Source organism: Mixophyes fleayi, chromosome 3, assembly GCF_038048845.1.
Source record: "Mixophyes fleayi isolate aMixFle1 chromosome 3, aMixFle1.hap1, whole genome shotgun sequence".
Taxonomy (NCBI): Eukaryota; Metazoa; Chordata; class Amphibia; order Anura; family Limnodynastidae; genus Mixophyes; species Mixophyes fleayi.
The window spans coordinates 227,586,649-227,609,933 of record NC_134404.1 but is presented as its reverse complement, the minus strand read 5'-3'; the positions used below and the strand labels follow the sequence as shown (position 1 = coordinate 227,609,933).

The window sequence follows — 23,285 nt, the reverse complement described above, 5'->3', positions numbered from 1 at the left end:
AAGCATGGAAAGTGTGCTACAGCAGTAGGTATGTATCAGCCTCACGTGCGACTAAGTGTACTTGGAAGTGTAAATTGGCTCAGCCTTGGGCTAATGTAAAGCTGACGTCAGAATAGTAACACTGAATGCAAAAAATGTAAAAAAAAAAAGAAAAGATAAAGAAAAAAAAGCTTTTCGCTTTTGTATATTCTCTGCCCCACCAAGACTAAACATGAGAAACATTTAGAAAAAAAACAAACACTTCATCAGAATTCTGGTAAAGACTGCACGTATGGAAAGACCCAGTCAACTACATATTTTTCTTTAGAATAGCTATATTGAATAGTTATAGAATATTTTTATAAAGAAAAAAAACATAAATGAAAAGTGTTTTCCACATTAAATTGACTTTATAATGCCCTCTTTCCTATACTAGTACTTTGGTTGGTGTTCCACCCCTACTACCTCTACTCATCAGAGACCACCCAAGACCTTTGCTCAGCTGCAATAATGATGTATTTTAAATTACAGCCAACTCCTGATTGGTGTAACCCCATCCAATCACAAGCTGGTGAAAAGTAAAACAAAATTGGAGTTAGAAAAATTATTTATCTTTACTGTAAGGAATTAACTGATATTGGCCGACAGCAGACATGTGATATGTGTCTAATCACTACAGATGACACAAGTAAACACGAATGGAAAATAGTGAGATCACCATTTTCCAGAAAATCAATCATCAACTATAAACTGCCCAAAGATTAGTACATTTTCAAAGAAATTGACATTATTTTTCACGGAAATTATTTTACTATATTGATAAAACGTCTAGTGTCTTCCATTTTAATTATTATTTTATGTGTATTCAAACTTTGACTGTAGTAAATGCCTTAAATTGCCTTTCAGCAGATCGTGAGAGTTAGGGAGATACTGTACGTCCTTTAGATGAGAACATCGTTCCACTGCATAAGAGCTAAAGTTGGGTATGTAAAGACCCAGAAAGCCGGAGGAAAGTAAAAGAAATGTAATTTCTTGTTTTTTCTCCAGATCTCCCCACAAAATCACACTTAGGGCTAGATTTACTAAACAGCGGGTTTGAAAAAGTGGAGATGTTGCCTATAGCACCCAATCAGATTCTAGCTGTCATTTTGCACTAAATAAATAAAAGCTAGAATTCGATTGGTTGCTATAGGCAACATCCCCACTTTTTCAAACCCGCAGTTTAGTAAAGATACCCCTTAGAGATCTTACAGAATGGTTGGGATCTATACACCTGTGATCTAGTTGGAGCAGAGGAGCCAGATTTGCAAAGCACAGCTCAACGGTGAGCGCTGCTTCTAATGAGATATAATGCAGCCAGAAAAGTCTGCTTACGCCAGCTTCTTATTAAGCCATGACCACAAGTAGAACAAGTAGGCTAGATAAATAAACTGCTGCATTAAGGTATATTGCTTGATACTGGGCTTAAATCAACAAGTAAAAGTGCTACAACTAAATAATGGCTAAATAATAAAGAAAATATATCTATATGTACACTGATGTATTTCTTCTGTGCAAGTAAGATAGCTATCTGCTTCAGTCTGATACCAGCATTACGCTATTATTTGTAACATATGTTTTATGGTTGTCAAATTTAGGTTTGACCCAGCAGCTGTATTCCGTCCCAGTGCAATTATTCAAGTATGTCAGGAAATCCCTTACCTGTTACAGCAGTGTGATATAATCAACAGTGCAGCCGGGAATTCCATAAATATTATGTGCAACTAGACATAAAATAAAACACACCTCTGCTGAATTAACATGTCACTTGGGCTGAAGGGGCAGAATTGCTTGAGATTCCCATGATTCATCACTTGGCATTACAGAAGATCATTTAAAAGGTTTCTCTGATATTTGCATGATGAATCACAGCGCCGAACACAGCCAGGTGACAGGTATAATCTCCTGTATCAATCTTTTGAAAATATATTAATTACCAGCACTACCCAAATTAAATTTACATTTAGTGACCAAAAAAGCAGATAAACCATTCAATCATAATACTATCTCTTTGTTTAAAAAAATACAAAGTAGTATATAACACTACTAGAATTGTACAGTCAGAAATTGACCATAAGAAACTGTTCAATATTTGTGAGTATGGCTAAATAGTTCCTATGTGCTTTTAAGAAAAAATATTACCCATATTGTAACAATTTTCTGCACTTGTCATTTGCTTCCTTTGACTCAATGAGAAAAGTGCAGTATGGTGGCACAGTGGTTAGCATTGCTGCCTCACAGCACTAGAGTCATCATGAGTTTGGTTTTGATCAGAGTCCTATGCATGTGGTGCTTGTCTGTTCTCCCTGTCTTTGCGTGGGTTTCCTTTAGGTGCTTATATTTCCTTCCATAGCCCAAAAACATACTGGTTGATTAACTTCCTCCTCCAATAGGGACCCTAGTCTGGGTGTATGGTAGGAAAATTAGAATAAAAGCTTCAATGGGGCAGGAACTGATATAAATGATAACGCATTTTCTGTATAGTGTAATATTATTGGCGCTACGTAAATGATAATAATAACAAAAAAGTGCAGTGCTTTCTAATAATAGACAACCTACTAAAAAAAGACATACAATATTAACAAAAGTCCTTAAAACGTTCATGTCCATTTTATTTTATCATATTATACAGTAAAAATTTGTAGATTGTATCCATAATCAGTCAAAAAATAATAAAAAATACAGTAAAAGATGCCAATGTACAAAACCTTAAAATTGTAAGATCAGGGCATGAGCTATATGCTGTGCAATTAAACTGGGCACAGTTATGATGTACCCAGCATTGGATTTCACCAAACATTACCGAAAAATGAATTAAAATGTTCAGTAAAAGATCCCCACAGGGGACACAAGATCACTCCTAGCGGGTGTAAGATTTATTCAGCTGTAAAAAGGGTTCTTTACAGTAAGAGCCATGAAACTGCAAAATGCACTCCTACAGGATGAACTGATAAAGACACTCTCAAAACAGATTTCAATAAGGACAGGACATCTTCTAGTAAAACAAAACATAGAGCACTACTGGTACTAGAAAAATGCACATAATAAAATGTTGAACTTGAGCGTTACTTGGCTGCTAGTATAGCATCAAGAAGAAAGTTTCCCGCCCTCTTATGGCAAATAATTGTATGATTTAGTTAGTTTCGTTTTTTTGTCTTCTTCTAAATCAACTAGAGTTTTTGATGACGTAGGTTTACATTTAACAATGGGGTAGGGTAATGCCATCTCAGGACAGCGTTACCTGTCATTTTCTATGGGATCCAGCTGAAATCTCTATGGCTTCAGTGGGTCCCTCAACAGTGGAAGTGCTATGCACATCCATTCACCGGAGGCATTGGGCTTTGTGGGGGAGGGGGAACTTCACTGGGGCTCCTACAGCAGCCCCAGCATGGTAAATTACAGCAGTGTTTCATTATGCATCACTGAGATTTTCAACGATGCATATTGTCATCGCACTTGATTATTAGACACCTAGGTCTTTTATCAACCTATGTACCATGTAAGTAAACAAGCAGTTATCTCTGTATTATTACCATTTATTTATATAGCGCCAATAATTCCGCAGCGCTGTACAAAGAACTCACTCACATCAGTCCCTGTCCCATTGGGTCTTACAGTCTAAATTCCCTAACACACACAGACACAGACAGGCCGAGAGAGACTACGGTCAATTTGTTATCAGCCAATTAACCTACTAGTATGTTTTTGGAGTGTGGGAGGAATCAGAGCACCCAGAGGAAACCCACGCAAACACAGGGAGAACATACAAACTCCACACAGATAAGGCCATAGAGTGGAATTGAACTCATGACCCCAGTGCTGTAAGGCAGAAGTGCTTACCACTTAGCCACCGTGCTGCCTCTCATGGGTGTTATTGAAGGGTTTAGTGGGGATGCATTTAACTCCATCTAAAGCAGGTATAGCTTTTAGAGCTGCATGGGAGCTTTTTAATTAACAATAGTTACCCAGCCAGACGTAACATTGGGCATGTATTTCCTGTCACAGGCTCTGCTGAAATTAAATACAGGTAGCATATAAGCAGGGGAAGATAATTTTTTTCAATATCAGTACTATCTTTTCTGTACTGTGATACTCATATGTAGTAGCTTATTTAGCTGTGGCATGATGACTTCAAAATATCCTCCAATTTTGTAGGTGGGGAAAATTGGGACTATAATTAGCCATGCCTCAATCCACACCCCTGGTGTGCCCACTACTCCCCCATTCCACCCACCTCACCTATATTTTACCCCCTCTGACCACCGTGAATCTGAAATATTGAGAGGTATGAAATTCTAAGTACCTAATGTCATAAATACCCAAAGTATATTATGCTTTCAGTGATACTGATCCCATAAATAAACAGAATGTATGTGCCATGGATTTCAGCAGTTGACCTGTTGGCCAGATGTGGACTTGTTATTCTGAGAATCTCACCAGACTCTATAGTATGTAAGACCAGAGTTACCATTAGGCACAGACGGGTTGACAGAGGTGGTAAAAGAACTACACTTTATAATTAACTTTTAGCAACCAAGAAAATACAACTGATGGAATGAATGATCAGTTGCAATTTGAGATGAGGTAACTTTAAAACTTCCCTTTCCAATGCAGCGCCGCTTTAAATTTAATCGCCGAAGACGCTGAACACGCAGGTGTTGAAGAACCCGCATGTTAATACATTTACCCCCAAATGTTTTATGAACTGGTAGTATCAATTACTCTCACCATACAAAATGTATTCATTTTGTTTTGTTTTACTACAGTTTACCAAAAAAATAAATCAAATAAATAAATTAAAAACAAATGAGTGCCAAATTATAAATATCCAAAGGAAGCCAAATAACCAAAAGTAAGTAAGAACAAACAACATAAATAAATACACATTCAAATAAGCACAAAACACAGCAATATGAAAGTAATGTGTGTTACAATGAACAGCTTAATTTCAGAAAAGTGGATATGAGGCACTTGTCAGAATGAAGTCATGCCCTCCAATAGTCCCGATTTGCAGTGAGGTTTGTTGGAAAGTGGGAGTGGCCTTGATTACATGTGGGAGTAGGTAGGCATATCAGGTCAGGTTTCAGCGAATGAGACCGGAGTTTTGATATATTAGGGTGAAGTTAATTAGTCCTGATTTTGTACTTCTGATTTTGCTCCGCTCACATACATATGAGTGCAGTTCTGCTTGCTCTGTGACTGGTGTCTGATCACGCTAATTATGTAAAATAAAGCATATCCCTCAACTATTCCGAGTTTGTGGGACATCCTGATTCGCGGGCCTCAAAGGGGATGGGGGCTTAACAGGAAAGTGGGTGGAGTTTTACCCAAATATGGCCGTGGGTGGAATTTTACCCAAATATGGACATGTGTGGGTGGCGTTTGGGCAGATCAGGGGTGGGGCTTATTTTGTCCTACTTTTGGGATTCTAAATGTTGGAAGGTATGAATAAAGTGAATAGAAAATAAGTGGATCCGCATAAATATAATTCCAAAAGGATTTTTACACATGTGATCCGTTTTCAAATGAATTTATATAATAAGCCTCAGGAAGACTTCCTGATGGAGGACCTGTTCTATTGCTTTCCTCTCCAAACACTGTGTTTCTTATCATACATATGAGTAATCACTGCACACATTCCAAATCAGCTTGACACAGTCTGATTCATGTTATATCATCAAGGCAGTTTTGAAAAATAACAACCTGCAGTTTATGTGGGAGATTTCCTGAGAAGCTTGTTGGCTTTTAATGAAAAAAACACAGAGTATGCATAAAAACATATGTACGTGTACATACTAAATGACTGTATGTCTATCACACTGGCTGTATGTTTCACTAAAGGGCCCTTTTGTAGTAGTCCACTTGTTTACAGTTTATTATTAAACCGGTGGTAAAAAAGCAAAAATGTACTTTCTTGAAGCTGGTGTAAATATAAGCTTTTTTTATAGCAATCATCAAATAGTCTCTTTTACAAGTACAGTAAATTCTAAAATACTAAATCAAAAGTACAATTGCTTTTTTATGTTCACATTTATTAACGCAATAATTACCTTGTATATACCTATTATTTTCAAATTATGCTGCACTGACATATAACTCCAACATATTTTAGCCCTATAATGGGTGCCTAGCGATGTCATCTGTTCAGCATTTATTCACAACCTCTCTCTTATAGCTAATAAACATATTAGGGGCCTGATGCACAATTCTACATAAAGATGTCCCATGTGGTATGAGTAAAGATGCGTCTTAAAAACGGCTACATGTAGCAGCCCAGGGGGCTCCAGCTAGCAGGAGATTTAGTAAAATCTTCTCCGTAGGAAGTAATGCAACTTTAAAATAAGAGCAACCTTAAATCATCATCATCAAAAAATGTTTTTGTTTTTTTTAATTTAGCGTCTTTCAAGATCCCTGTAATTCAAATAAAGACGCATCTCAAATGGGCATGCTAAACTTGTGTCTGGGGGCCCTTACAATACTATACTTCATTAACACGCCTGATCCACCGCTCCAATTGCACTGCCAGATACTCTAAACACAGAGGTATATTTGTGCATATGCGAAGTGCATCACCTTTACATTGTGGCTATGCACTTAGGGGCAACTCCAAATCAGGTCTAAAGGGTAAATGTATCAAGCTGTGAGTTTTCAGCGGCTTTAAAAAAAATGGAGATGTTCCCTATAGCAACCAATTAGATTCTAGCTATCATTTTGTAGAATGTACTAAATCAATAACCAGAATCTGATTGGTTGCTATAGACAACATCTCCACTTTTCAAACCCACTGGAAACTCGCAGCTTGATATATTTACCTCTAAGTATTATTTAAGCACGCTAGGCACTGTATTAAGCAATCGGTCCACAGTCTTGTGCATTATACAGCTTGTTTAACAACTCACCTTACTAAGTTCATTATAATCAGACAATGTGAGACATCTATAACAATTGGTGCACGGAAAAAAAGGTGGTCCATAGTAAACACCTAGTTGTTATATTTCATTTTCTAAGAAACACTTAAATAAATGACAGAATATCCTATGGGCAACACCATCTTGTGTCCTGTGCACCTGTGTTCGTAAATGTCCTTCAATTATATCATAATTCTTGAACGCATGTGAACCTTCATAACTTAAACCATTTTTATAGACCAATCACTACTATTCTATGACCTTGTGATGTCATAGCATGGCAGTGATTAATCTATATACTACATTTAAATAACAATTACAGATGTCAAGTAAATGACATTACTCACGTTTGTAAAACAAAACCCCTCTCACTTATCATGTGAACTGGTAATTAGAAATTTGATACAAGGTACAGTAACACCAATACAAATAATACAAAAATGCATTAAAGAAAGTGTAAAATAAAAACGACAACAATATTAACAACATTCTTCCAAAACAGTTTTCTATCAATAATGAAGTCACAAAACACCAAAAATAAAGTATGGGATAAGTAAGTGATGTGTTACTGTACTGTCCACTTAATAGTATCATATACACTGAACAGCCCTTAAACAAGCAAGGACAGTACTACTCCTGAAATCAGAAATCCCTCTGGGACAGCATATAGCCAGCTCAATGAACAACTTGCCAGTCTGTCAGTAGAGATAGCTGCATATCTAGAATGGACAACTTCTATTACTATAGATGTATCATTAGTAATATTTAGACAGTGAGCATAATTTCCTCCCTGCAGTTTTGCAAATGCAGAAAAGAGAAAATGAGAGGGAGAACATCTGGTATAATGGCAGGCAGAGCCCCTTGTTAACCCCCTTCCTGTGACTATTACACGTCATGGAACATTCCCGGAACGGGCCAACGTTCCACCCACTCCTGAGAACACACAGGCATCTGAAGACACAGGCAAACACAGACATAGACAGCAAAGATCTCTGGATATGTAATAGGTGGATTGCTAGAGATAGAGACTCCTTGATGAAAACATGCATGTATTGTTTAAATTAGCTGTAGACACAGTTGATGGCACTGCAGTATTTTGTTACCAGGCTCACTGTTAACAGAAAATAGCCACCACATGCAAATGAATATGAAGAAAAATAAAATAAATGACTCTTTTTTTTGCAAATAACAGTGAAATATCCAAAATATATCAAGTGTAGGTGTGTTTTATTGAAGATTTACACTATTCATCTTATTTTCTGTCATTGCTAATGCACAACATACTGTTACATGACAGACAATAGTTTAGATATATATAGATGATAAATAGTATTATTATTATAATCATGATAATGACCCTTAGTTGGCATGTTTTTCCCTTAGGACTCAAAGCGATGTACTGAGCATAATGAACAGAGAGTAAATATACAGGATGAAAGTTTCTATTGAATAGCAAGGTGTGTGTGTGTGTGTGTGTGTGTGTGTGTGTGTGTGTGTGTGTGTGTGTGTGTGTGTGTGTGTGTGTGTGTGTGTGTGTGTGTGTGTGTGTGTGTGTGTGTGTATAGCAAGCAGTGTGTGTGTGTGTAAATAATAGTAATAAATAGTAACAAATTTCATGTTGTGACTATCCTCTAGGTCTACTCCATACAACTATCCATACACTAAATGCATATATAGTACACATATATTGCACATTATTCATTGGGTTTGTGAATCTATAATTGCACAGGCAGTTTATGGATTTATGCTATCATACATACATTTATATACTTGACTACATGTGCAAGGGGAGAGGGGGGGGGGTGAGAGAGAGAGAGATTTTACAAGTAACAACACAGTGCAATACATTTAGTGGTGGTTGGCCTACTCTCTGCACCTCTGCAGGCATATGGTATGCATATTTAGAAGGATCATTAGAGTCACACCAGGGCAGAGCTGGGTATATCAACACAACAGGGAAGCCAAGCTATCACACATGATTCACAACAAGTAAATTAGTTTATTTTAGGTGGAGAAAAGAAAAAAAATACTAATAAGAAGTTTTAAAAGTTTTTTTCTCGTATATCCCCTGCTTTATACACAGAGATGAGTAGAAAACCTTAAATAGACTCAGCACAGGCAGTTGCTGATCTTTGCCCCCCTCTCTCTCTCTCTCTCTGGCTGTCATTAGGAGCCATACAAATTCCTGTGGATATTACGCAAACCTCCCCCTAATCTGCATACATTCACAGCCTGGGTATTCCCCATATTTCCCAACCATCACAAGTAACTGTAAAACAACTCCTGCTATCTACACAGCTTTAAATTGATGTGTGTGTGTGTGGGGGGGATATAAATGAGCCCCTTATGTGCCCATAATTGTTGGCTATATTTTAATTGAACCCTCTTAAAAATGGCATGGAAATCAGACAACCCCTTTTAACTACAAGTCAGTCAGTATACTGCATTGTAAGAGAGTATTCTCATATTAATTCAGTTTCTCTATATATCCTGTATAATACATGACAGGTGTCAAGGTGATTCTGACAGGTCCCTACACTAATCGGTGTTTTTCTATTCAGAGATCGAGTAAGGTGGTAGGGATGTAACAGATGCATTTATACTGGGCTAATAATAATTTAATTGTTACAGTGCATAAGTCAGTTCAAAAACTGGGTCACAGTTAATATATTTTCTTCATGGGGTGCTGAAGAGCCGGTATGCCCCCATTAGAGCCATCATGTCATAACTCTGACTCCATATTGTTCTGGTAAGTAGTGATCATTTGCTGGGAGCTAATCTACACCTCCGGCATTATAAAGGTTGTGGTCCACTATTCCAGTACAACTAGAGGCCCAAAACAAACGGCCCAATAGCACCAAATATGTATTGCTACCTTCTCCCTTACACAGGCAGGCGAAGCCGCGATGCCCCCCAGCCATCCGTACACAGAAACTGGGCAAACCCTGCATGCAGCTAGAGTGGGCTTCCCTCCTGGTAATTGCAAACCCCAGACCTTGTGAGGGGTATTACCGTAACATTATGTAAGGGTATTAGGGGTATCTAAAAATGTACTGCGTTCAACATAAGCACAGGTTACTGATGGAGATACATAGTACAGTATATTATCATTGCCAAGGGAACAAGAAGGACATGGAGATACTGCCCACCTACATACCATTAAATATAACTCACTGCATTACATTCTAATATATGTAATATAACATAAAACAACACCGCTTCAAATGAAGAAAAAAGCAATATGTTATATATATATATATATATATATATATATACACACACACCACACTGAAGTCTGACACAGGTATAAGTGAGCAATCTGTCTTATAATTACCAATAAATGTCCCTTATAACTACACTGTGTATGTGGTTTTTCGCGTTTTATGCGACGGAGAGGGGAACCTATACTGAATGCCGCATTAGAGAGTAAAGGTATTCCTCGCTGATAGATCAGGGTTATGGCAACGGAGGTCCTGAATGAGAGCACTAGACCCTCCCAAAGTAACCACTACAGTGTCAGGAGAGGGGCGTGAGGTGTGAAATATGTCTGCAAAAGCCCCTTTCTATCAAGTGAAGGGTTAAATGTGATCAGATCTTGACATGCAAATGGTGGAAAGAGGAGGCTGCAGTGACTCACCGGATCTGAGGCTCTCACAGTCCAATACCAAAATCAATCCGAAAATAATAGCAGTCATGAGCAAAACACTAATCCTGTGCACTTTCTTCCTGTGTACGCTTTGTTCTTTTCTCCCAATGAAAAGGAAAGCCCGGTAATAATGATAAAGTGTAACAAGTTGTTCTTGATCACCCTCCCTCCCCACTAGATCTGCAGCCACTGACAGTGTCACAGGATAGGAGGGGAGAGAATAAGAGCGCTCTTATTTACGTCTGTACAGATGGGTACATATAGGTGATCTGCTAATTACAGAAACAATGCTGAAAGTGGCTCTTCTTCCTGCCGGGGAGCAGCAGAGGCAGCAGCAGGAGGGCGCAGGTTGTCAGTGTGTGCATGATCTATGTGTGAGCATGATATGTGTGTGTGCTGATCAGGGGCAGGCAGAGAGAGAGAGAGGGTAAGGGAGAGTTCACAGGAGGAGGAGGAGGAGGGAGCTGGTGCTGATGGAAAGGGGTGGTGTTTTCAGGGGGATCCCTGGTGCAGGAAATAAATTATTATGTGTGTAAATAATTGTACAGGATATAGAGCTAGATATACAAGTTCATTTGTTATTAGTATTTTCAGGATGTTTACAAGTCTGAGACTGGGGCAGAAGGTTCACGTTTGTTTTCTGAGAATCTATGGGGAATCCCTAGTGCATTGCATTCAAAATGGTAAAAAAAAAAGTAGACATTACATTTAATATTGCTCTTACAGGGATTTTTATTATTGGTGGAGCGCTGCAAGCTCAGCAGCTAAGGTATGTTGTGAAATATAAAATCACATCAGATATATGGTATGAAGTTGAATGTCAAATACATGCAGGTATATGTCAAGTGCAGATGACGCTTTAGCTGTGAATCAGTGCTGCTAAACCTGGCATGCAGTGGGGAAGGGTTTGCAAGGGGCAGATTCTGGGATTAGGAGATAGGCTGCAGCGTAATGAAGACATACAATGGTAAATAAAAGTGCAATACCTGTATGAGATATGAAGGGGCAGGTGCAAGAGGCAGATAAAACATACTGCCAGGGTTGATGAAGCGATAATGTAGATTCTGAGTGCAGGGTGCAAACATGCAAGTCTCCCTGGTTTCCTTCTGATCGCTGGCGTTATTCAGCAGATGGTCACCTGTAAAGTCCTCTGGAGACCTTTCCCGCAGGAAACCCTTGTACTGACTGTTATCATTAGCCTGATCGTGATTTGTCCTTTGCTGCTTGGAGTCGTGCTATCTGCTGTATCTTGCTTACAGACTGCATTTTTGTTTTTTTTCTCTCTCTGTGCTGTTAATAATGTTCTTCTAGGAAGGATTCCTGCCACTGTGGCGGTCTCTGCAGAAAAAAATCATATTTTGCTGGCAATGCATAAGTAAAAATAAGCTATTCAAAGCAAGGCGAGGGGAGGGCTGGAGACTCTTCTTGGTGTGTGAGGGTACAAGGGGGTTGTGGCACTTTAGGCCTGCAGATGAGGGAGCCTCCTGTCCTCTGCAGACAGACAGGGTTATTCCTGGCACGGCTTCCCAGAACAGAAGTTACAAGGAGGAAGAGAGAGTGGGGAGAGCTCAGCCAGTGACGTCATCGGAACCCCCAGCGCGTCCCTGGGAGAGGAGGAACCAGGCAGAGAGCACATAGCAACACAGTGTGTGAACTGAATATTCTATGTGCTTGTCACTGGCAGCCAGTAGATGTGACAGCAGGAAGTAGGTACAATGTGCAATAAAATATTTTGCACCCACCAGCCGATACAAGTGTAATCACTGGAGATTGTTGGCCTTTGCCTCGGTGTTTTGAACATGGAATACAGAACATTTTATTTTTTAAATAAATAAACTACTTATTACAAACAAAATACATTTGTTTAGATTACAAACATTCTGTAATCTTCACAGCCCACTGGTAGTGTCACCCACGCTGCGTCATCGAAGAGTCTTGTAATTGCAAAATAGGTTGCACAATGGTCATATGGTTTCAGCCATATGACCACTGAGCCATTCTGTCATCATTTACACTAATCTTCGGTAACTAGTGGCTTTCCAGCTGTCGCGGGACTACAAGTCCCAGCATGCCTCTGTTTGATTTACTCCATCTGATGGGAAACATAGCATACAGCTTCCTGAATACAGTCACAATCTGTTTAAAAAGGTAAATCTTAAACTACTATAGATTGAAAATTATTGTATTATCTATTATTATAATTTTTTATTTCACATTTACAAACATTGGAAAACTCACTTTACTAATCCCTGTCCTCAGGAAGCTTTGCAAAGCATATCAAGTGCATTTCCTGTCCACTTATACACATTGGGCTTCATGTAGATTTGGATGCAATTAATGTCTTAATACACAGATGGAAATGGCATCCCAGAAAAAGACGCATTTTCACGGGTATGTTGAGCCAGAAGCATCTAAGCTGGTTGTCATCACTATCAGTTCGCAAGTTACATTAGTGATGGAGCACCCTGCAAGTATCCCACCTCCTGACAGGACCACGTCCTTCCCGTGTTCCGCCTCTTCACTCATAAAGGCATACTTGTATATCAATTGTCTGTTGTTGGCATCCGGGAGATCCCAGGGAGGGGTATGGTGGGAGGGCAGAAGGGGGCGGGGTGGGGTAAATCACATAATTTTGGTCACGGGGGCGGGGTAAAAAGGACTCAATTCACCATGAACCGCGTAAGTTTGGCTCCCAATGGGCAGGATGCAGGATTCTTGCCTGGTCTCCCGGGAGTACGGGAGACCTAGCTGGAATTCAGGAGTCTCCCGGACATTCTGGGAGAGCTGGCTAGTATGCCAACAGCAAGCAGCCATAAGGGTAATATGCGATTCAGTCTACAAATGGCAGCGGCCATAACTATTGTATTCTGGGCATGTACAGAATTAAAAAAAGCACATTATACACTGAAAACGCTATTTGCATCCAACTCTACATGAGCCCCATTTTTCATCGGATTCAGGTAAAGGAGGAGAGGTAATTTAAGAAATACTTATCCCACCCACTTTGATATCAGGCCCTGCCTTTCCCTAGATTCATTTTCTTAACAAAAAATTCATTCATACGGATGGGCATTGATAACTATAGGTATGGACCTGATAGTGCACTGTAAACAAATATTTTATGGAATTCTTTACAAGCCGCATCCCTACAGCACATTTTTTGGTACAGTAACAGCCAATCTTCTCACTGGTAATATAGTGGCCCATGTTGTTTGACAATTGAAGATAAATTCAAATAATTAAATATAGCTGCAATATGTGTAAATTTACTTCTCCGCTTAATAAAATTTTTTATGATTCATTACATCAGAAGGAATATAACATTAATGATCGCATTGATTGCCGTACGACGTCAGTAGTTTATCAATTAGAATGCCCTTGTGGCAAGGTTTATATAGGCAAGACTAAGAGAGCTCTTAAGCTTCGTCTTCAGGAGCATGTTAGGGCTATAAAAAATAGATCAGACCTACACACAGTTTCTAGACACTTTATTTTTTGTCAAAATGCTGATCCCAGTGGTCTTAAATTTAAAGGGATTGAGCATGTGGTGTTGGGATCACGAGGTGGCGATTTAGCTAAAAGACTTACCTGTAGAGAGATGTATTGGGTATATAGATTGGATACTATGGCACCCAAAGGTCTTAATGAGGCATTTGAGATGGCCTCCTTTTTAGTGTAAATTACATTGTATATGAGATCACTAATATTGGTTTCTTTCCTTTTAGGTAATTCCCTTACATGTATATGTCTATCTAACTAATAATTTGTTGTATTAGGTAGTATATTTTTCCATGTTAATGGTCCTCTGTATATCCTGTATATTATGTATGTACTGGGCGTTGGGTCCAGATTTTTGTACCTTGTGATGTAAATATTTATATACTGTCACCTTTTTCGGGTTGCTATGGAAACGTTAAAACCGGATGTGACATATCGGACTTTATTCTTCATTTCCTCATTTCCTGTGGTCCGGGTGTTGTAATATCTCCGATACCGGAAGTGACAAAACCGGATATGACGTATCGGATCTAGGAGATTTCCACCCTCTGATTTGGCACTGCACCAGGATTGGCTCTCGTTAAGAGGACCTGAGTATTTAGGATTCCGCAGTCATGCTGTTGTTATTACTCCTTGAAAAAGTCTTACTGATAAGACGAAACGCGTCGGAGAGTTCGTTCTTACTTACCTTACTGCTTCCCGTGGTCACTGTCGGATGTTGGAGGTGGTGCCGGCTGGAACCCTCTACGGCTGTGTAACGGGCGCAGATAAGCTTGTTTTTACTTATTTTATGTACGGGCATTGATTTTACTTAGAAGCTTTGCTTCCATTTGCTGCTATTAAATCTGAATTTGCCTTGAGATGTTGGAGTCCCTAATGTTATGGTATCACACTATTGTGGCTATATTTAAGTTCACAGGTGCTTTCTGATCATCATTTCATCGTATTGGAAGGTTCCATTTGCCATCCAGGCTTGGTACAGATTTCCAGTGTTTCTAGCAAGAACTATATTCTATTTGGCTATCAGTCTACCACCATCTGGTACGGATAAAACCTATCTTTGGAGTTGTAACTGCATTTTTAAATCATTGTAATGCACTATGTTGGCGCCCCCTGTCTTTTTGTGTTCCAATTAAATATAGTCATACATGTTCAACAATACATTACTTTAAAATAATTCTGAGATTTGTACCCTTATTATTTATGCTTGCGTTCATCTCTTCTATATACAAGAAATCTTCCCTAGACCCTACATCTCTCTCCAGCTACCTCCCCATTTCTCTCCTCCCCTTTGTTTCAAACTACTTGAGCGGCTTGTATACAACCACCTGATCCACTTCCTCTCCACTTGTTCCTCAAGGCTTTGTTCTTGGCCCTCTGCCTTTCTCTGTTTATACCTCTTCGCTTGGTGACCTCAACCTCATATGCTCCTTTAACCTCGACTATTACCTCTATGCTGATGACATACAAATCTACCTCTTCTCCCCTGACTTCTCTCGTTTATTAACCCATGTGTTTAACAGCCTGTTTGCCATCTCTACCCAGATGTCCCAATGCTACGTAAAGCTCTCTATGTCCAAAACGGAACGCCTCATCATCCCTCTTCCTAGTTAAAACCCCTCCTTCAGTCTCCCACACGGCTGACAATATCACTATCTCCCCTTTTCCCTAAGCCTGCTGACTTGATGTCATCCTTGACTCCACCCTCAGCTTCAGTCCACACATCCAGTCCCTTGCAATGTCTTGTCATCTCCTTCACATTGCCAGAATATGCTTTTTTATCACTGTCACACCTCAATGGAAATCACAGCTATGAAGCCCGGGATGTGATGAAAGCATAAGGTGTTTATTGAGCAGGTTTCAATCAGAAAATACAGAAAATATCACAAACCAAATATTTCTGATACTGCACAGGGATTTCTGAGTAAGGCTGAATACTGGTAGCAAAGGAATACTGCAGATGCAGGTAGAATGGCTGAGTGGAGAGAAATGAGAAATCCCGTGTGGTGATGTCAGCAGCAGCATGTGAAAGTCCCAAAACACGGGATAAGCAGGAGAAGACAACCATAAGGAAAGGCAACAAAACAACAATGTCAAGCACAGGTAATAGAGAGGTGCAGGTATAAATAGAGAACCACTAGGTGCAGGAGATTATTAATGCAACAGGTTAACCCCTAGTAGTGAGAAGGATAAATGCACAATAGCAGCACCTCTGGTGAATTAGAGGTACTGCCAGAATATACATATAATGAACACAATAATAAAGCCCAATCTAACCCAGGAGGCAGGAGCTGCTGAGATGCAGCAGCATCCTGAGCCGATGCTGCAGAGGAAGCGAGGCAGATAATGCAATCACTCAGTATGTTACTAAAAACCTTATTCATTTTCTATACTATCTGGCCTTCCCCTCACATATCTTTCGCCTCTACAATCCTTACTAAATGCCATGGAGAAACTGATTGTTCCCCTTCAATTCTCTACATCTGATGCACCATTCTGCAAATCCCTGCACTGACCACCAGAAGTCCCATGCCCATGCATGTTGCATGAGCTCCTATTGACTCAGTATACCCTCTGCCTCTGGATTGTAAACTTTTGCAAGCATTGTCCTTTGTATCCTTTGCACTTCCATCGTACCATTTGTCTGTACCTGTTCTCTTTTTATGAGTGTTCTGCAGTGCAGAGTTTTGTGGCACCTTACTAATAAACAATGATGATGGTGATAAATAACTGACTTAAAGATTTTCTTTATCTCTGTCAGAGCACAGGTACACAAGTAGTGTACTCACATCCTTCAAATATAATAGCATATCATCTGATTGTTTTTCTATAACATTTCCAATACACAGACCCCAAATATTAGGGTTTATCTGTAACAACTGAGCCAATGGTTCTATTGCAATAGCAAATATTGTTGGGGGGAGTTGGCATACCTGACGGGTGGAACCTATATTACACTTGGTCATAGTTGCTCATTGGTATTCCCATTACACCAACTCAAAAGTCTTAGCTATATCCAAAGAGATTTTAATAAGGCAGCTGGAGTTGACATGTGTAAAAATTAGGTTAGCATAAAGGTACCTGTGATTTCCGATGCATAAACCCAAAATGATCAGAACGTATAACTGAAAGAATGTATTTATGTATAATATTTAGGCCAGGATTTTCACATCTACAGTCAAATACATCAATCACACAAAGAGAGATCTTTTCTTGGGTTGAGTAAAATAAATAATAAGGCTTATTTCATGGACTCAGGTAAGACCAGGGGAAAGTATTGTGTTTGTGTACATTTATGTTTTTCTGACTTTATCTTGGTTTGTTCTAGTTACTGTAAGCTTACATTTTGTACATCAGAAGTATGTAAAATATCCTTGCACATAACTCTCACCCACTTCTTCCAGGAAATATCACTTTTCTATATATAAAAAATAATGTTACACAAAGAAAACATTAACCCAGTATAATTTCCTGCAACAATCACCAGGTGTTCAACCACACTGTAAGCCTTTTATGTAGTAACAAACAGCCTGATATAGAGTTAGAAGTAAATCCAGCGAGCTGGTGCAGTTTTGCACCTTGGCCAATCCATTTTACTCTACTAGGGGGACACATTTAAAATGTTAAACAGATTTACGATTTGGTGTGTCCTAGCTTACCTCTAAGTATTTGTGTACTACATGCAAAGGTAGACAATATTTCCCTTTGTGTAAAAAATGCATTTGTGCCCTTCCTGCATGGTAATATGGTATGACGTGGTGCAAATTTGCACCCTTTAGTTGGATTTGCACCTAACTCTAAATGAATGGTGGGAATTTTAAATATGTATAGTATAGTTCTTTTAATCTAATTTTATTTTTTTACATTCCTTTATAAGCAACATTTATTTACATATGAATATACATAATATACATATAATATCTATATGTAATGATTCTCAAAAGCATAAAAAAAATTTTTTAGAGGCTAATTGCACCCAAAATATTTTTTTTTAATATCATAAATGAAATCCTATCCAAGAAGAGTATTTACCTGGGGTCCAGCCTTCCACACAATCTGACTGGTCCCCTTTACTCTGGATATGCCGGGTGCTGCATACCTCCCAACTCTCCCGATTTCCGAGGCATGGACCAGATTCTAGGGCTCTGTCCTGCTCTCCCCCCTGGGGACATGTCTGTCCTGTGGGTTGGAACGTTGGAAGGTATCTTCCGTTCACAATTGCTCTGCAGGTACTGCAGTGTTTGGAGAGGAAGGGGGACTATTAATGGACAGCCTAGTGATTTACCAGGCAGCCCTTTGGGGGTTCAACATGCCCCCCATTGTGACATGGTCATGCCCCCATGTAGCCATTCTACTGTCCCGCTGCCAGGGACTGAAATGTTGGGAGGTATGGAGCTGCTCTCTTACTGCTGACGGTGTGTTGTATATGGTCAGTACACTGCCTGTATGATAAAACAGTCCCCAATATCTGCTACATACTGGTTTGCTAGTCTCTTCTCATTTAGAAACTTATATATTTTTGCCAGTGTCTATATTTTTAAAATACGTGACAGCCTCTAAGTAATAGGCTGAGATTTCAATGCCTGTCACGCTTAGAAGGCAGGAAGGTATAGACATCATTCTGAATTTGAACAAAATGTAAAAAAGTATTAAAAGTGTGCAAAACCAGCACACACACCTTTGTCATCATTAGGGTTAATATACTAGAGAATTTAGTACACCAGTGAGACTTATATGATGTTTTGAGGAAAATGTAAGTAAGAAAAAAAATATTATTCTGTTGCATATATGCAGGCACAGATTTAAATTTTTTTCACCACATGCCAGTAAGTTTTGTGCCACCACCATAATCCAGCCTTCTCCCTAATATTTTTTTTATTAGTTTTCAGTTTTCAGTTTTAATTATGGAAACATCAATTCCTAAGAAGCAATTCAAGGTGAGAAACGTACATTCTCTAAACCTTTTAGCTTTATATTTAATGTTGATAAATAATCAGCTTTAAACAAAGTATATCGATTTCCCCTGCTGACCTTACAGTATTAAAACAGATTGTTTCATTTCCCATTTTACTTGCTAAGGAAAATTGTCCCAGCTATTTAAAATGGACTATATGTCATTACTAAAATTAGTGAAAGATCTGATCTGAAAATGAGGAGATAAAGGATTTTCTCACTGTTTGGAGAGTGAACCTCATTATACTGGAATGAAAGTAAACTTTTAAAACCTTCTATAAGTTATAGAATATATGCAGTGTACTGGTAGGTCCTAGAAGTGATATACCACTATTGCCTACCATGTTAGGCTTATTTTTAATGGCACTGGTCAGAGCTCATCTTTCTGAGCTTTCAGTGGGATGCTCTGCAATCCACATTATTGATTGAAGGACATTTGGGGAAACCGGTGTATACAAAAACAGATGAGGCACCTTTCAGCAATCAATCAGATGTTTAATTTTCTTAACTGCATAGGAGAATCAATTTGAGTGGAGGGTAATTTACAAAAAATAATTTAGAAATAAAAAGATACATAATATTCCATAACTACTATATTTTTAATTTATTTTGTATAAGTATTTTAATTTAGGGGATGAGAGCTTTACACAAACAGCATACAGTTTGCATGATTTTCATGTGGCAGGTGCAAAAGTGATGTAAAAATATTGAAAAAACACATTTTCCTGAAAAAATCAGGAAACCATTTAACTTGCAGTCCCTACTGTCACACGCCGTTCTCCCACGGTCGCCACTCGGGGACCGGCGCGCCTATCTGCTCCCTGATCCTCTGTTTTCCCCCACTCCAGCTCTCACGCCGGCTACTGTCCTGCGCCTGTGCAGACCGCTTCACCTGTTCTATCTGTCCGGTGCTTCCATTGGCTGCTCCCCTCGGGTGCTCCTTTATAAGGCTCCTCCCCTTGTTCCTCAATGCTTTTTCTTTTTGTCAGTCTCCTGGCCTGGAAGCAGCTCCATACAGCTTGATGTGTTCACTCTACTTCTCTGTGTACTGCCCCATATCTCCGCTTACCTGTTCCACTCGTTAGTGGTAGCCGCCTTGGATCAACGCTCTCTACCTCTCTGTGTACTGTGCGCTGATCTCCGCCTACCTGCTCCACTCGTTAGTGGTAGCCGCCGTGGATCATCACTCTCTACCTCTCTGTGTACTGTGCGCTGATCTCCGCCTACCTGCTCCACTCGTTAGTGGTAGCCGCCGTGGATCATCGCTCTCTACCTCTCTGTGTACTGCCGCTGATCTCCGCTTACCTGCTCCACTCGTTAGTGGTAGCCGCCTTGGATCAACGCTCTCTACCTCTCTGTGTACTGTGCGCTGATCTCCGCCTACCTGCTCCACTCGTTAGTGGTAGCCGCCGTGGATCATCGCTCTCTACCTCTCTGTGTACTGCCACTGATCTCCACTTACCTGCTCCACTCGTTAGTGGTAGCCACCGTGGATCATCGCTCTCTACATCTCTGTGTACTGTTGATGATCTCAGCTTACCTGCTCCACTCGTTAGTGGTAACTGCCGTGGATCATCACTCTCTACCTCTCTGTGTACTGTGCGCTGATCTCCGCCTACCTGCTCCACTCGTTAGTGGTAGCCGCCGTGGATCATCGCTCTCTACCTCTCTGTGTACTGCCGCTGATCTCCGCTTACCTGCTCCACTCGTTAGTGGTAGCCACCGTGGATCATCGCTCTCTACATCTCTGTGTACTGTTGATGATCTCAGCTTACCTGCTCCACTCGTTAGTGGTAACTGCCGTGGATCATCGCTCTCTACCTCATCCACTACTTAGTGGTTACCTGGGGCAACTCTCATCTCTTTTGTCAGTTCTCTATCACTTCATACTGGGAATTTCCCTAGAGGGCCGCGACCTGCAGGGTGGAAGCTGCAAAACCCAAATTTCCTTGCAGGGTTCCCTGGTGAAAATCTTACACTCTGTTAGATTCCGTGTCTCTGGGAGGAGTCCTGCCAATGCCAGCCATAGCCAACAGGATCCCAATCATCCTAGCGGATTCTTGACACCTACAAAATGATAATTATATAGAAGATCATTGGAATGTTCACAGCAGCACAGAATATTTCAGATATAAATGGGTTGATCTGGTGGGAGGCATCATCATCTTCATCATCAACATTTATTTATATAGTGCCAGCAGATTCCGTAGCGCTTTACAATTGGGAACAAAGAGTAATAAAACAATACTGGGTAATACATACATACAGAGAGGTAAGAGGGCCCCGCTCACAAGCTTACAATCTATGGGACAATGGTTTGATACACAAGGGTAAGTGCTACATCATATTGAATATTTGTCAAGCTAGAATGCAAAGGTTACAAAGTATTTATTGGATTGTATGCTCAGTCACACAACTATGTTGGTCAGAGGGTTGTTGTCTTGTGTTAGCTGTGTAGAGGGTGGTAATAGGGTAACCTAGGGAGATTAAGAGGGTGGTAGAGGAATACTTTAAGCTTGTCTGAAGAGGTGGGTTGTCAGAGAATGCTTGAAGGTTTGAAGACTAGAAGAAAGTCTTGTGGTGCGAGGGAGTGAATTCCATAGTGGGTGCAGCCTGAAAAAAGTCCTGTAACCGAGAATGGGAGGAAGTGATGAGAGTACCGAGAATTGGAGTAAGTGATGAGAGTGGAAGAGAGATGCAGATCTTGTGCAGAATGGAAGTGTTTAGTTGGGAGATATTTTGATATTTTGAGACAAGTGAGAAAATGTATGTCGGTGCAGTTTGGTTGATGGCCTTGTATGTTAGTAGAATAATTTTATATTTAAATATTTGAGAAACAGGCAACCAATGTAGAGACTGACAGAGTGACGCAGCAGATGAAAAACAATTTGCAAGGAAAATCAATCTAGTCACTGCGTGCAAAATAGATTGTAGGGGCTCGATTCTGATTTTGGGAAGACCAGTAAGTAGCGATTTACAATAGTCGATGCGGGAGATGATGAGTGCATGAAATAAAGTATTTGTAATATCTTGTGTGAGATATGTGCATAGTCTGGAAATGTTTTTTAGACGTATGCAGCATGCAGTTGATGTGGGGAAACAAAGGATAGTTGCGAGTCAAGGATTCCACCTAGGCAGCGGGCTTGTGGGGTGGGATTTATGGTCATGTTGCCAACAGAAATAAAAATATCAGGCAGGAAGCTTCTATTATTGGGTAGGAATATTATTAATTCTGTTTTTGAAAGATTGAGTTTGAGTTGGCGAGAGGACATCCAAGATGAAATGGCGGAAAGACAGTCAGTAACGCGAGACAACACGGATGGTGAGAGATCAGGAGAGAATAGCTAAATTTGTGTATCATCCACATAGAGATGATACTGAAATCCAAAGGAGTTTATTAGTTTTCCAGCAGAAGTAGTGTAGATAGAGAATAGCAGAGGACCTAGGAGTGAGCCTTGTGGTACTCCAACTGATAAAGGAAGCAGAGTGGAGATTGTGCCAGAGAAATTAACACTGAAAGAGGGATTAGATAGGTAGGATGAGAACCAGGATAGGACAGTGTCTTGAAGACCTAGGGATTGTAGCGTCTGCATTAGGAGAGAGTGGTCAACAGTGTTGAATGCAACAGAGAGATCCAGGAGAATTAGAAAAGTGTAATCATAGTTTTAGCTGTGATCAGATCATTGACAACCTTGGTCAGTGCAGTCTCTGTGGAGTGTTGAGAGTGAAAGCCTGATTGAAGAAGATCCAATAGGTTGTTTGCAGAAAGAAAACATGTGAGGCGAGTGTTGGCAATTGGCTTGAGAAGTTTGGAAGGGTATGGGAGCTGAGAGACAGGGCTTAAATTTGAGAGAGTTTGGGTCAGATTTTTTTTTTTACAATAGGAGTAATCACTGCGTGCTTGAATAGTGATAGAAAGATACCAGTAAAGAGAGATAGATTGCAGATTTTAGTTAGAGGTGGAATGAGCACACGAGACAAGGACCTACCAATTTCTGAGGCTATGGTATCAAGAGGACAAGAGGTAGAGTAGGAAGATAAGAAGAGATTACAAACTTCCTCTTCATTTGTGGGATGTATCAGATGATGCTAGGAAGGAATTGAGCTGATTGCTAGTCAAGGGAGATGATACCATTTCAAGTCTGATCTTATCAATCTTGTACTTGAAATAGGAGGCAAGATCCTGGGCACTGATGTTTGTCGGAGGGTTTGGGTTGGGAGGATTTAGAAGAGATTTAAATGTGTTAAAAAGGCGTTTGGGG

At 39.9% G+C, this 23,285-nt stretch overlaps 1 protein-coding gene across 2 annotated transcripts in view; it reads right to left on the bottom strand.

Annotated features, from left to right (window-relative positions):
- HIVEP2 (HIVEP zinc finger 2) overlaps positions 1-12,108 on the bottom strand; it is a 178,952-nt gene extending 166,844 nt beyond the window's left edge. The window contains exon 1 of one of the 2 annotated variants that reach the window (XM_075203239.1): positions 11,559-12,108. The gene's annotated coding sequence lies outside the window, so the exon portion shown is untranslated. Of the gene's footprint in view, positions 1-10,563; positions 11,075-11,558 lie in introns of those variants that run through there. The other variant, XM_075203238.1, reaches the window with a different exon arrangement.
- Between the last annotated feature and the right edge of the window lie 11,177 nt (positions 12,109-23,285).